The 15,252-nt window shown below is 37.6% G+C and overlaps 1 long non-coding RNA gene across 1 annotated transcript; it reads left to right on the top strand.

Moving 5' to 3' along the window:
- Positions 1-8,063: 8,063 nt before the first annotated feature.
- Positions 8,064-9,693, top strand: LOC122025674. The gene is made up of 3 exons (XR_006123799.1): positions 8,064-8,442; positions 8,758-8,857; positions 9,505-9,693. It is a non-coding gene; the product is annotated as an uncharacterized LOC122025674 (long non-coding RNA).
- The last annotated feature ends 5,559 nt before the right edge of the window (positions 9,694-15,252 follow it).

Below are 15,252 nucleotides of genomic sequence, written 5' to 3'. Positions count from 1 at the left end.
AAGTTAAGCTCTTCATTCTCCCCCTAAGAGGGCACACTCCCTCTATGTAATGAAAGCCTAACTTACACCCATTCACAGGTCCTTTCATTCTCCCCCTATTGGCATACATCAACCCATCTTTGGGCATACATCAACCCATGCCCCAATTTTGGGCACACATCAACACACACATTTGTTGAAGACTCTCCCCCTGAAGAGTTGCTCATCGTTGTTCACAACATCACTCGTTGTGATCAGCACGATAATGAAGGTCCCATACCCTTCATTTATCCTTAACTTCTCCCTCAATATAGACAAATACCCAACCTTGAGCATTTTCTAACCACTTGAGTTCCCACTTGAAATAATGAGGATATCCACTCCCCATTTCAAGTTCAAAAGCTCATCCATGAGCATTTTCTTTAAAGAAGGTTAACCACCTTCCAAGGTTCATGAAAAGTAATTTTTCATGTCTTTAAAGAGTCCCTCCCCCTAAAGACATGGTGGTAACTTCTGTCATTGCACTAACAATGACTTGGAATCCCTAAACCTTTAGGAAACCCAAATTTAGAAGTTTTGAGGTTCAAATGTTCAAAATTTGAAACAAACCTCAACCTAAACTTCAATAAAGTCTTCCTTAACCAATTCATCCTTGTTTTCAACATGAAAACACCCTTTTTATGTATCCAAATGTATTTTGAGGGGTTTGGAATGGTTACATAGACTAAACATGGTTCAACGATGCTGAAATCAGGCCTTCCCGGCCAAAATCAGCAACTTGGATCGATTTGAGTTGGGATCCAATCGATTGAACCAACTGAATCGATCCACTGATCGATCCAGCGAGCTTCTGCTCGCGAGATTTGCCTTCTGAATCGATCCACGGATCGATTCAGGCACTCCAATCGATCCATGGATCGATTGGAGCTCTGATAGTTGCTGAATTTCAAATTCAGTCAACTTTAGAAATCCCTAGAAAATTCTACAAAAATCCAAAAATCATGAAATTTCGTGTAGACATTATTTAGGGCATACTTTATCAAGGAAAAATAGTTTTCTATGAAAATACATCATATTTTCAAAGATTGACACAAACTTGAAAACTTGCAAAAACTTTAGTATTTTCTTCAAGTTTGTGTCTAACTATTCAATGGTGATTACTATCAAAAGATAGCCTTCACCAAGGTTTTCCAAAATCATTTTAAAACATTTTCGAAACCAATATCTCATCATGTTCCTTGGGCATAATGCACATGACTTGTACATTAGCTTTCCCAATGATGGGAAAACACATAACTATGTGTTTTGATGAATTTAAAACTCAAAAGAATGTACTAAATCAACATATTGAGTTTTTGTTCATCATCCTAACATCTCACTTGCATCTAATGTGCACTAAAACACATACAAGTCATCTTATAGGTCTTTGTGAGATGTAGAGATTGGTTTTGCCCTAATCTAGGGATCATGCATATCTATCTAGGCATTTTGGAGATATTAGACACCCACCTAGGATGTCACTTGATAATAAGTGTTGTTAAAATGTCATTTGTCCTTAATTACAAAGAATTAAACTAATGCATGATAATGTTATGACATATATCAAAAGAAAATAATTTTCAAAAGAAAATATCCTGTTACTACATGATGTATGAATGTCATGACATGGTATTTTTGGATTTTTTCATAATAAAACAATGAATGTAAAAATAGACATGATGTCATGGCATATGATGGGCAAACAATCATGGCAAGATTTAGCATAAATAAAATATACCTAGATTAACTATCTAAGCATCCTTAAAACCTTAGCTAACCTTACAACTTACACCTAGATTGCCCCAAAGTGCTTCAAGAAAATGCCAAAACCTAAATTGGCATTTCTAATTCCCTTGATTAATTTATGCCAATTGAAATTAAGCATATTCCTCAAATGTTGGCATATTTCATTTTTCCACAAGAGTAGCACTAAGAAAATACCAAAGTCCCAACTTGGTATTTCTTATATTTTTCTAATTTGTGCCATTTTAAGATAAAATCAATTTTTCCGCCAATAGGCACATTTTACTCTTTCAAGGAGTAAATATTTGTTCCATTTCATTTTCAAAGGTTAACAAAAACCTTGAAAATGCTCCTTGAGTGTCAATTTCCTCAAAGTTGGGTTAACTACCCTTCTAATCGGAGTTGACACTCTCTAACCCATCTATGGGGTAGAGAAGATGCTCCTAGGAACCCAACACCTATTGGTGCTCCTTGGATGCTCTAGGTACTCACTAGGGATAACTTCCCTAGATACCTTCCTAGTGACCTTGTTGGGCTTCTTAGAAGCCTTGGTCACATTTTCTAGGTCAACCCTAGGGATAGCCTCCCTTGTGACCTTGTTGGTGACTTTCTTAGACTTCTTAGAAGTCTTAGTCACATTTATTGCAAAAACACTCTTAGGGATGACCTCCCTAGTATTTTTGACTTGCCCACTAGACCTAGGGTTTGTTCCATAACTATATGGAACCCTATGATAACTAGGCACATCCTTCTTAACCTTAGGTTTGTATCCCAAACCTCTATGGCTATTGGATGGCTTTGATTTTCCTAACCCTAAGTTATGCTCATTTTGCCCTAATAGGATATTTTCCATCCTTTTTAGGGTCTTTTCAATTTTATCAAGTCTTGACCTCAAGACTTGATTTTCTACCATTAAATCCTTAGATTTTGATTTTTCATTACACCCATGAGCATTTTTGTTTCTAGGCTTATAACTATGGTCCTTAGTGTGATTGCCTAGATTTTTATCTATTTTCCTAATCCTAGGTGTGGTAGTTTTGGCATGTAGGGCCACATGCTTTTCCTTAAAGCCCTCATGCTTCCTATTCTTATGGTAAATCACATTAAAATGATAAAAATTAGAACTATCACGCTTTTTACCATAATGTAAAGGAGTAGGTTCAATAAATGTTACCTTCTTCTTTACCTTGGAGGCTCCCCCTTGACTAATGCCTCTTCGAGCCTTGACCATCTTCTTCCCCTTGAGGCATTGACTCCGGTAATGCCCCTTTTGATTGCAAGAGTAGCATATGATATGCTCCTTGCTCTTCTTTGTTCCGGGAATGGTCTCCTTGGGCTTCACTTTGCCCTTTTGTGCCACCTGGCCGTTCTTCTTGGCCAATTTAGGACACTTGCTCTTGTAGTGTCCATGTTCCCTACATTCAAAGCATATAATATGATTTTTATTATTAATTGAACTATCTATACCTTTGCTTGTAGGGGTGGCATCTTTTCCTTTGGATTCGGAGGTAGAAGCTTCCTCTTGATCGGACCTTGATTCTCCTCCATTTGATTTTTCTTGACTTGTGGAGGTAGAATCTTCTTCCTCCTCTTCGTCTCTTGACCCGGATGTAGAAACTTCTCCTTCTTCTTGATCCGGCGTCACCACGGATTGCTCCCCCTCAATCCTAGAGGTGGAGGCTTCATCATCTTGAATATGAAACAAGGAGTATGCTCCCTCCTTGTTCCCTTCGTTGCATTCCCTTGAGGATGAAGCTTCTTGGATTTTCTCTTCTTCGGAGGTTGAGCATCTCTCAACCTCGGAGTCCTCCTCTTGGTCTTGCTCCAAAGAGTCACCCTCTCTGGATTCTTCTTGCTCTTGTACAGTGGAGGGGATCTCTTCATGAAGCTTGGCCAATTTGCTCCATAGTTCCTTTGCATCTTCAAATTCTCCAATTTTGCAAAAGATGGTGCTTGGCAATAAATTGACCAAGAGCTTGGTCACTTTGTCATTGGCCTCGCACCTTTGGACTTGCTCCGAGCTTCATTTGCTTTTCTTGAGAAGCTTGCCCTTGGAGTTTGTTGGAGCTTTGAATCCTTCCATTAGAGCAAACCATTGCTCTATCTCCATCATAAGAAAATTTTCGATTCTTGATTTCCAAGAATCGAAGCTCGTGGAAGTGTATGGTGGAGCCACCCTCGTGTCAAATCCAAGTCTATCTTGGAATTGCATCTTGAAGTTGAGCTTGATAGAATCTTGAACTTGAAGAATTTGCTCCAACTTCTTCACCCTCTAGCTTGACTTGTTATGCTTGACCCTTCCGGCGATGATTCCGGTGAAGAGCGGCCTCGCTCTGATACCACTTGTTAGGTCCAAAAGTAGCTAGAGGGTGAATAGCTCGTCGCGTTCGCTCGGTGCTCGGCGGTGCTTGTTCCTTCAAAGATGTGCAGCGGAAATACAAAGAAACAATCACACAACGCTAACACGGTTGGTTTACTTGGTATCCACCTGTGACTAATCCAAGGATCCACACCAACACACACACCCTCCACTATGAATAACACTCTTTTATGGTAACTACCAAAGGCGGAGAAGCCCTACAAGACTCAATACAAGAAGAGAGGGAAAGGATACAAGAAATACAAGCTTACAAGCTTACAATGAGTACAAAACCCTAACCCTAGTTTCTTCTTCTTGCTTTGATCCGCCTCTTGACTTTGAAAGCTTCCAAGAACCTCCAAGAACTGGCGATCACGAGCTTGGAGAGAGCTGTGGAGAAGCTGATGAGGATCTAAGATGAATCTGAGAAGAGATGCCGAAGACAATGCTCGCCTGCGGCTATAAACCCGACGCAACGGTCGGATCCCGATCGATCCGAATGTTCCCAATCGATCGGGGAGGCTTTGGATCGATCCACGGATCGATCCAGAGCGCCTCTGTGCTCTGGAAGAAACGCCTGGATCGATCCATGGATCGATCCAGCGCTTATCGCGCGAAGCAGCAGCGTCCCAATCGATCCACTGATCGATTGGGACATCTGGATCGATCCATGGATCGATCCAGAGGCTCTCTGTTCGCTGGGAGAAACCTGGATCGATCCACTGATCGATCCAGCTCCTGGATCGATCCACTGATCAATCCAGCACTTGGTTTTTGCCCAAAACCAAGTTCCAAGACTCCCAAACCAACATCCGGTCAACCTTGACCTGTTGGTACATCATGCCTAGCATCTGGTCACTCCCTTGACCTGCCAGGACTCCCCACCAAGTGTCCGGTCAATCCCTTTGACCCACTTGGACTTTTCTCTGCGTGCCAAGTATCCGGTCACTCCCTTGACCTACTTGGACTTCCACCAGATGTCTGATCATCCTTGATCTATCTGGATTTTCCCTTGCCTGGCTTCACTCACCAGGACTTTCACCTACCATCTGCCTAGCTTCACTCACTAGGACTTTCACCTGGCTTCACTCACCAGGATTTCCATCTGCCGAGCTTCACTCACTAGGACTTTCACCTGGCTTCACTCACCAGGATTTCCTTCTGCCTAGCTTCACTCACTAGTACTTTCACCTGGCTTCACTCACCAGGATTTCCATCTGCCTAGCTTCACTCACTAGGACTTTCACCTGGCTTCACTCACCAGGATTTCCTTCTGCCTAGCTTCACTCACTAGGACTTTCACCTGGCTTCACTCACCAGGATTTCCATCTGCCTAGCTTCACTCACCAGGACTTTCACCTGGCTTCACTCACCAGGATTTCCTTCTGCCTAACATCCCAGTTAGGACTTCCCAGTCAAGTATCTGGTCAACCTTGACCTACTTGACTCTTCTTCAATCAATATCTTATTGTCAAACATCTAAACTTAAACCAAGATTCAGCTTGGTCAACCAGGTCAACCTTGACCTGAGGGATGTTGCACCAACATATAGTAGTTGATATGAATCAAATTAAGATGGAATTAGTTAATTGACTAAGTTGATCTGATAATTTAATTATAGATAAAATTGAATGCATAGATGAATTAATTAATAGGTGGATTAATTAATTCGATCGAGTAATCAATTGAATTCTAATAATTAGAGACTTATTAGATACCATATAAGAAAGTAAGATCGAAAAGAGAAAGTTAAATAATTTATCTATGTGAATTATTTATGGTTGGTAGGATTTATTATAGTACTTAATTTTTTCCTCGTACATGATGCTTGTAGGATTCAAGCTTGAGGCAGACTTTTTGACTTGAAGATGATTAAGATGATCTACATTTGAGATTGGTAGATCCTGTTTATCTTCTTGATAGCTTTGATTATAATGAATGATTATTTACTGTCATGTTTGATGAGGTTACAGTTACACGCCTACCTTAAATCTGTCCTATATTGCTCTTGAGTTGATATATACCTTATTGGTTGTCCTTATATATTGACCTATTGTTGATAGTTATGCAATTATGCTTGTTATTTATGATTGGATTCGTGTATATATGCATGATATTACCATACCCTAGTGTAGGACGATCATACCATAGTATAAGATATTGAGCATCTTGCTAAACCTGTGGTTGTTATTTCATACTATGGTGTAAGATATTGAGTATCCAAATAGACACTTGTTATTATTTAGGTCTATAGCTTATGTTCATGAATTTGTTTTATAGTATGGTTATATACTTAGGCTTATACTTATAGGTCACTAATGTTATATGTTGTATAGTTGTATACTAGTGCGAGGGCATATATATACTAGTGAGATTATACTGACCTAGACTTGATGGAAATCACTCCTAGCAAAAGGGTTGTGTATTCCACTAGAGTTTCCCCTCTGGATTAGCCCCTAGACCAATGTTCAAACTAGGACAACCCTCTAAACCTTTGCTATAAAGGAACCATAATAGAAATCCCATCAAAAATGGACCACTGTACCCAACGTAAGCAGTAGCATTACAACCAAAGGAGTTTAACAAAAAGGAATAGGAAAGCACCAATACAACTCCTCATAAAAATAAAGAAAGGACTCATAAAGAAGCAAATGCATGTCTTCACAACACTCCTAAGACATTCGGATAGTATGTCATGCGGCCATCCCGCCTCCTCATTTACTCTGTCCATATATCTTCCACACTACAAGAAAATTGGGATTTTACAACACTTAAACGACAACGCTTTTTTTAAAAAGCGTTGTCTATTTTTTTTAACAACGCTTTTAGTGAAAAGCGTTGTCTATTTCATTATTTTCTTATTAATAGACAACGCTTTTCTTAAAACCGTTGTCTATTAGTGATTTTTATGAGTCAAAGACAACGCTTCGTAAAAAGCGTTGTCTATTAGCCTTTTTTTTAGTGTCTACGACAACGATTTTTAAAAAGCGTTGTCTACTGTCAAGTTATCATCTCAATCTTAAGTGATCTGGACCACTTATCTCAAGATCTGACGGCTGGATCTTCATCCATCTTCATCACAATATGGACGACCCAGATTAAAGGAGGAGAAAACTTCGTTTCCTTTTACCCATGCGACGATACAGTGTTGGTGATTCCTTTCTGTTCATGACATCTCCTCTCGCGCGGCTAGGGCACGCGACCTCCCACCGCCGGCCATCTCTTCTTCCTCACCACCGGCCGGCAGCTCTTTCTTCTCTTCACTGTCGCACATACCCCTCAGGAATCGGGAAGTGCGGTGGTGGATTTCGCCGGCGATGACGACGCCCAACAACCTTCCCAACGACGACCACCACCAGCGCCCACACCCTCCGCCCGACCCTCGAAGGCAGCGCCACTGCCTCGGCACGCCCATCGCCACCCCTTCCTCCTCTTCCTCCGCCGCCTCCTTCAAGGGTTGCTGCTGCTGCCTCTTCCTACTCCTCACCTTCCTCGCCCTCCTCGCCGTCGCCGTCGCCGTCGCTCTCGTCATCATCCTCGTCCTCAAGCCCAAGAAGCCCTAGTTCGACCTCCAGCAGGTGGCCGTGCAGTACCTCCTCGTCGCCCCAGTTTCAAATCCAAGCTTGAGAACCCTATTGTCAAGCTCTTCGACTGAAGATTTTGGCTCTAGATCATTACTAGCTTTCTTGGTAGAGAATGGAAATTTGGGGCTTTCATGGAACCCTAGAAACCAAACGGTGGGTGTGAGCTCAAAAACAGAAGGTGAGGTTGGAGCCAATTCCATTAATTGCCTCTCGCCTCAACCGAAGTTGTTTGGTGACTCTAAATCAAGCTCATTTGGAGGGCTTGCACAGGGGATGGCAACAAGAAAAGGTTTCAATGTTCCAAAGCTTGATACAGCCAACATTCCATTCACTAGCTTGATATGGTATGGTTTCTCTAGCTCAGGTCAATCCATTTCTTTGGTATTACGAACTGATGCTGGAGTTTTATATTATTTGACTTTGTTGTGTCAAAGGGCTTGAGGTGTCTCATAGTTGGGAAGATCGAAAAGAAAGAAGATCCGATGCGGAGAACTCTAAGGATGAAAGACGAAGATTAAGTATTGGAGCTTTAAAGAAAAAGGCACTGAGTGCTTCTTCTAAGTTCACACATTCTCTCAAGAAGCGAGGGAAGAGGAGAGATGTTAATAGGACTTCTTCTGTTTCAATCGAGAATGATAGGGATTTGGAAGAGGAGCACGAAGTATACACATTCCGCAAGGGGCTAATTTCTAGGGACTTATTGCCTGATAAACATGACGACTATCACATGCTGCTCAGGTAGAAGTTTGGAAGAGGAGAGATGTGTAATCTTTTGCTATTTGCTATAGTGTTTATTTTGAAAACCTTATGTGTGGATCTGTATGCTTAACTACGGATTTTATCACAATGAAGTAAACGACCTATGAGTATTTCCACTAATGGCCTTGTAAAATACATATCAAACCAACTGGAATCTTTTTTTTTTTGGTTTAATGCAATTTGTGCTTCATTTTATGAGCATATTCATTTGTATCTGTAACTTGAATTTTCTCTTGGTAGCTACTGTCTCCAGCACTTCCACAATGATTATGGGTGAGCTTTTACATGTTGCAGGTTTCTGAAAGCTAGAAAATTTGATCGTGAGAAAGCAACTCTTATGTAGGCAGATATGCTTTAGTGGAGACAGGAATTTGGAGCAGATACAATTTTGGATGTGAGTTTCCTTTCCAAATACTTCTGTTTTTTGTTTTCATTAGACAAACTTCCACGTCACTTGTGCAATTTTCAGCAGATTATCTTTCTTTTCATATGTCTTTCCATTTGTTATTTTCAATGGCTTTTGATGAGAGTTATGAGTGGACAATGCCCACTGAGCTAATATAAAGTTATGAGTGGACATCTCAGAATGAAATTTCTGAGATTTCAAACCATGCTTGTAAATCTTATTAGGATTTTCCGATACTTCAATACTTTTTTTCCCCTTAGATGTATCTTAGTATTGCTTTTTCAGTAGACGATGACTACTTATTATCTTGTCAAACATTTGACAATGAGAAGGAATTTCAGTAATGCGAGAAAAATATATCTATGTGATTTATAGCATTAATATGCCTGTTAAAAAAATGTAGCCAGTAAAATATAAAATCAATCTAAGATATCATTCTAGGTTCTATGTATAGAATCATGTGTGGCTTTGGTTGCCTTTTTTCTTACGCACTAATTTACCTGCCAAAGATCTATTTCTTTTTTCTGTCTATCCAAATTTTCTCATTGCTGTATGGTGTGAACTGTGACCTTTGTTTTCAACTTTAAGAGTGAATTTCTTTTGCATAATACTGATGGTATTATTTTCTGTGGCAGATATACAATGGTAGGTGTTTTGTCCTAGTCTCAAGCCGACAATTCTTTTTTATCAGTATATCTAATAGAAGTAAGCATGCAGATCGTTGTCTTCGAGGCCGACTAGCTATTTTGTGCTTTTTTTGTTTTAAATTCGAATGTTACTATCTACTTTGAAACAGAACTATTTAGTCTTTGTGTATAGTTGAATTCTCCTGTAAATACTAATACTTTGTAATTGAATTCTATTATTTTGGTACGAGTTTGAAATCATTAGTTGAGCTAATTAATGTTATTTTATATGTCAAATTCAAATCTAGACATGGTAAAAGAAAATTAATAATTTTGTAAATATAAAAAAAAAAGATTTTGTAAATAGATTTTTTTTAATTTTATTTTAAAAAGACAACGCTTTTAAAGCGTTGCACAAGTGTTGTCTTTGCGAAAAACAACAACGCTTTTAAAACGTTGCAAAGATGATATTTTTGTAAAAAATACACAACGCTTTTAAAGCGTTGTCTTCGCTACAAACGATAACGCTGTAAAAGCGTTGTCGTTGAGCAGACTTTTAACAACAGTGCCTTTAACAACGCTTTTTCAGGCACAAAGACAACGCTTTAAAAGCGTTGTCTATTAGCTTTTTTCTTGTAGTGCCATCATATCATGGGAGGTGTCTCCCTCACCTGCAACGTAAGCATCATGAGTCTATGAACCTAGTAAGAACATTCCTCTATGTAAGGTAAGACATCCATATGAAGTAGGATTAGTGGCTAGTAAGCATAGCATGCAAACATAATACGGAGTAGAAGAAAACACATTAAGGGTGCGTTTGGTTCAAGTTATCAGGTATAACCTTGGTTATGTGATTACCAAGTAATCACATAACTAAGGTTATAGGGAATAAAACATAACCTAATGGTGTTTGGTTCAGTCATAAGTAATGTAATAAAAACTTGTTTGTTTGGAAGGTTTTAATATATAACCTACTTGCACATTTACTGTATTACCCCTAGTTCAATCCTAAATATTTCTCTAACTAAATTAATTTACTATTTAGTTAATTATTATAATATAAAATATAAAATCAAAGTATTTTAATTTATTTGATTTTAAAATAAAATGTCCTTTTTAATAAAAACTACTAGAAAAATTATGTTTATTTATATTTAAGCATTATCTTATATGGATATTATGGATGATAGTATTTAAGAATCAAGTGTCATCTTGTTTTTTCATATCCAAAACTTTTTAAATTGCTTCTTAATACAGAGATCAGCAACCTGGAGTTGTGCTAGAAAAATCCTCACTATTGATTTCTGAAAAACGAAACAAGCACAAATTGCTACACTCAGTGGTTCATCACTAATAAATCAGAAGCAAAATCATGATTTTCATTTGAAAAGGCATAGTAGAGACAGTAGACAAGAAAATTGATGAGCTCAAGTGCTTGACTCTACTTTAGTCCAAGTAGAGAGAAATTGATCAATGTACAGAATGTCACACAAATTAAATAGCAGGTACGTATAATGGCATTTGGAGAGAATTCTAGTGAGATTAGCATATAAGAAAAGCACAAACATAACGAAACCTATGTATGGATATAAATTACAACAACAGAGATTATTATGTATGTGAACGTAAGGGGAACAAATGGAAGAATTAATTTTAAATACAAAATACTTTCTGCTTGTATTGTTATCATCTTTACAACCTAACTCCCCAGAAAAAAAACCACTAGGTTGAGCTAACATGTGATCAATCTTTGAGCTCCTGGTGAGCCTCATAGTCTCAATAGCAGATGAAGCTACCACTGGAAGTTAGGGAAACTGCAAAAGGCCATCACAACGGTCTTTATAACCACCAATTATTGTTGATGGAAGCATGGGAGGAAATTGCACCAAACTGTCAGCGCAGCAATTTCCTCTCCAAGAACAAGAATCTTTGTAGCCAGCATCAAGTTGTTCAGCAAATGTTTCCACAGCCTGGTCAACTAGTACAAAGAAAATATATATGAAGTTGAAAGGATCATGCAGTATACAAGAGAGTTTAGATGTAGGCTCAACATGGAAAACTGATAGAAACTACCATTCTTCTGTGCAATAAAAGCAAAAGTTTAAGACATCAAGACAAGTCAAAACAAAAATGCTAATATCAGACACTATTTTGTTACATGTTCAAATCCAGTGTAAATCATTCTATAATAAACCAAACCAAATGAAAATAAGTGGAAATCAGACAATATTAAAAAACCTAATTATCAATGTAAAAGAATATTTAGAACGATAAAAGAGATAGTAGTGATCAATATGAGTAGATATTATGAAATTTTAATAAATATTTTTCTGAAAATTACCTTCTGTAGAAGTCCAAGATTCATTAAAGCATTTTAGGGTAGAAAAATACACTTGTCTAATGTTACAAAATGAAAATGGAAAAGTTCAATCACATCTTGAAATTGAACAAAGAATTAAAGCATTGATAGACACAGTGCATAAAAATATAAGATTCAATCCAAAATGACTTAATCCAATAAGTTCAATCCAAAATGACATTCATCCAACAAGTTTGTCTTAAATAATATCATAATTATTCAAAACGTATCAAAATATAAGATTCAACGACTTAATTCAAATATCTAATTCATTTTCTAATTGGTCGCATATGAGTTGATCTTGGATAGCTGCTTCATCACATATTCTCTCCTAAATGCCTTTGGCAATGCAAAGAAGTTATCAACCTTGTGTTCATCCTTCAGAATGTACTCCCCGACATCCATAATTTCTTGTTGAGAAAAATCAGAAAGTTCCATTAACTCATCATATATCCTCATTTTTCTATCATTGTTCTCAGTTTGTTTCTTGAAGTAGGTGGAAATTCACTTCATCTCCTCATTCGCTTCTGTAATAACAGTGACATACTTGCCAATCTCTCCTACCAAATCACCCAGAACATCATCAGACTTCCTTTTTTTCTTTCTAGCGGTTGCCTTTTTGTTTGATGGACAAACTGAATCTTGAGTCTCCATCTCAGATTTCTTTGGTTCCTCTCTGACATATTCTTCATCATTGTGAAATTCAGCATGTTCATCTATTTCACACTCAAATGTGTCAGTTTCTTCATTGCATAAATTGATCTCTTCTACTGCATCAGCTGGGGTTTCTGCACCAGCTCCTGTGGCACGATCTTTCCCCCACACAAACATTAAGTCGTCAAGGTGGGGGAACTTTTTATTCCTTAAACCGATAGCAGCCGGATGACTCTAATTAAAAATATATTATTAGCAAAAAAAACCAACAATCATCAAAGAAATGAAAACCTTATGAAATTATTGCAAAAGTTACCTTAACCCAATCATCAAACACATCCTTTGATGCAGTGATACATTTCAAAACATCGTTCCACCCAAATCCACTGCTATGATTTATCATCTCGTTGATAGCATGGAATTGCCTCTTCAGTAGCTTGTACCTTGACTCGATATGAGGAGTAGCCTTCAGATTGCTTGATGGCACTTTAGCAGCCATGAGTTTCTCTAAATGCAACAAGTACCCTGTTCTAAAACCATTCTCGCTCTTCCAAGCTAAATCTTTGCTCAACTCAACTAGGCAGTCAACTAATGCAACATCCTCTTGTTTTGTCCACAAGTGTTTGGTGCTATGAGTTTTTCTTTTAACCTTCATTGGCATTGAACTTTCTACAAGTTCAGTTGGGCTTAATAGAACTGGTTGTGAAGTTGGTATATCCTTGGCTGTTGTTACACCCTTTAGACTCTTTTGGCTCTTTCCTTCCATTGGAAACTGAAATTAAACAATCCAAATACAACATTGTGCATATGAAAAATATAATATAATTGTTTAAATTGATACTATATAAAACCCAGATACAATCAAATGGTTTAGCATAAACAAATTGTTCAAACATAATTAAATTGTTCAAATACAAAACAATCAAATAGTTCAAATACATGGAAATGAAACTCAAATTTCAAGAAACAACACTATATCTAATTAACTAATGACTGCCAACTCATGAGCATATCATCTGTAAGCTTGTCTCTCCATTCTGTCCAAGCAACACTGGTCTCACAATACCTTATCAAATTATCATCATCGTCATCGTCATCATCATCATCATCATCGTGACTCTCATTTGACTCAAGGACACCTACCTCAGTCTCTATTGGATCAATTGCCATTTTAGATCTTATGAAATTATGGAGAATACAACAAACGGATATAATCCTACATTGAGTCTTTGATGAATAAAAAGATTTATCTCTCAATATAACCCATCTAGCTTTTAAAATGCCAAAACACCTCTCAATGCAATTTCTCGCTTGGGAGTGTTTCATATTAAAGTACTATTTGGCTGTAGTTGGTTGGTAACCTTGCCTCTATTCGGCCAAGTGGTACCTTTGACCTCTATATGGTGCCAAAAATCCTTCCCCATTTGTGTATCCAGCATCACACAAATAATAACAACCTATAAATATTACAAGTGAACATGTATTAATATATAGAAGAAAAGATATACAAACAAAATATTTGTTAACTATATTATAAGTGACTATTCTTTTATGACCATTATAACTTAATTACCTTGAGGAATCTTCAAGCCATTTCTCCTACTAATAGCATCCCTTAAGACTCTACCATCTGCCGCAGATCCTTCCCAACCTGGTAAGACATAGTTAAATTGCATGTTCGGTGTACATACACCCAAGACATTGGTTGCAATTTCACCTTTTTTGGTTCGATACCTAGGTCTATCATCTGCTGGGACTTTGACATTAATATAAGTCCCATCTAATGCTCCCAAACAACTCTACAGTCAAAGAAGTATCATGAAATTAAATTAGTTTTATTGCGTGCATTAAAATAATTAAAAACAAATTTATGGAAATTATATACTTGTACCTTAAATCATTTCCACCTCTCGTCCGTGTGATTTTCTGGTATTGGTTCTGGTTTCTCAAGCAAAATATTGTGTAACCTTAGAACGAAGTTCAAAACTAAATGAAATTGTCTACTAACTGTCTCGCCGGATCTAGATGTTTGCCGTTTTAGGACCCTGTTCTTCACATTATGTGCAATAATGTGAAGAAAAGATATTACAAGTTCACTAATTGACATATTTCTGGTTCCTTGCAATTGTCCACGAGTCGTTAGCAAATAACAAAGTTTGCCTAAAGTCCTTCTATCCATCCTACAATTATCCACGCATTGTCGATCACTACGAAAAACCATCTCATTTAATTTTATAGACCTAATATTATATCTACACAATGGTTGATCACCATATGATATGATCCTCCTCAACCTAGCATTTCTTCTCTTGACAGTTAAGAATATTGACAATAATAAAAGCAAAAAGATCTTGCTTTCCATCATCTTCATGTGCATAATGAATGCAGAAATCATTTTCATCTCTTGCCTTACTGACAACCGAGTCATTGCAACCTATCATATAAAAAGGACAATGAACCAAATAGAAAATCAACAAGGTGGAAAATCCCAATAACTGATAAGCGAAAGACAAATACAAACATACTGTATTGACAAAGATCTATTAGGCATAGATCACAAAACTTAATGGGATGAGCAAGTAAATTAATAGAGATTTGAATGAGGAAGGATATTCCTAGATGTACGAAAGCTGAAAAAAAAATAGTGACAAAGGGAATATAAAGGTTGAAGAATATTGGCATAATGTAGTGCTCTGCTAGGAGATGGTTTGTGCAGCTATGCAGAGATGAATGTAGTGCTCTGC

The sequence above is a fragment of the Zingiber officinale genome, chromosome 9B (assembly GCF_018446385.1).
Source record: "Zingiber officinale cultivar Zhangliang chromosome 9B, Zo_v1.1, whole genome shotgun sequence".
In the NCBI taxonomy this organism is placed as follows: domain Eukaryota; kingdom Viridiplantae; phylum Streptophyta; class Magnoliopsida; order Zingiberales; family Zingiberaceae; genus Zingiber; species Zingiber officinale.
Note: the sequence above shows the minus strand (reverse complement) of the source record. Positions and strands in the feature narration are given on the sequence as shown.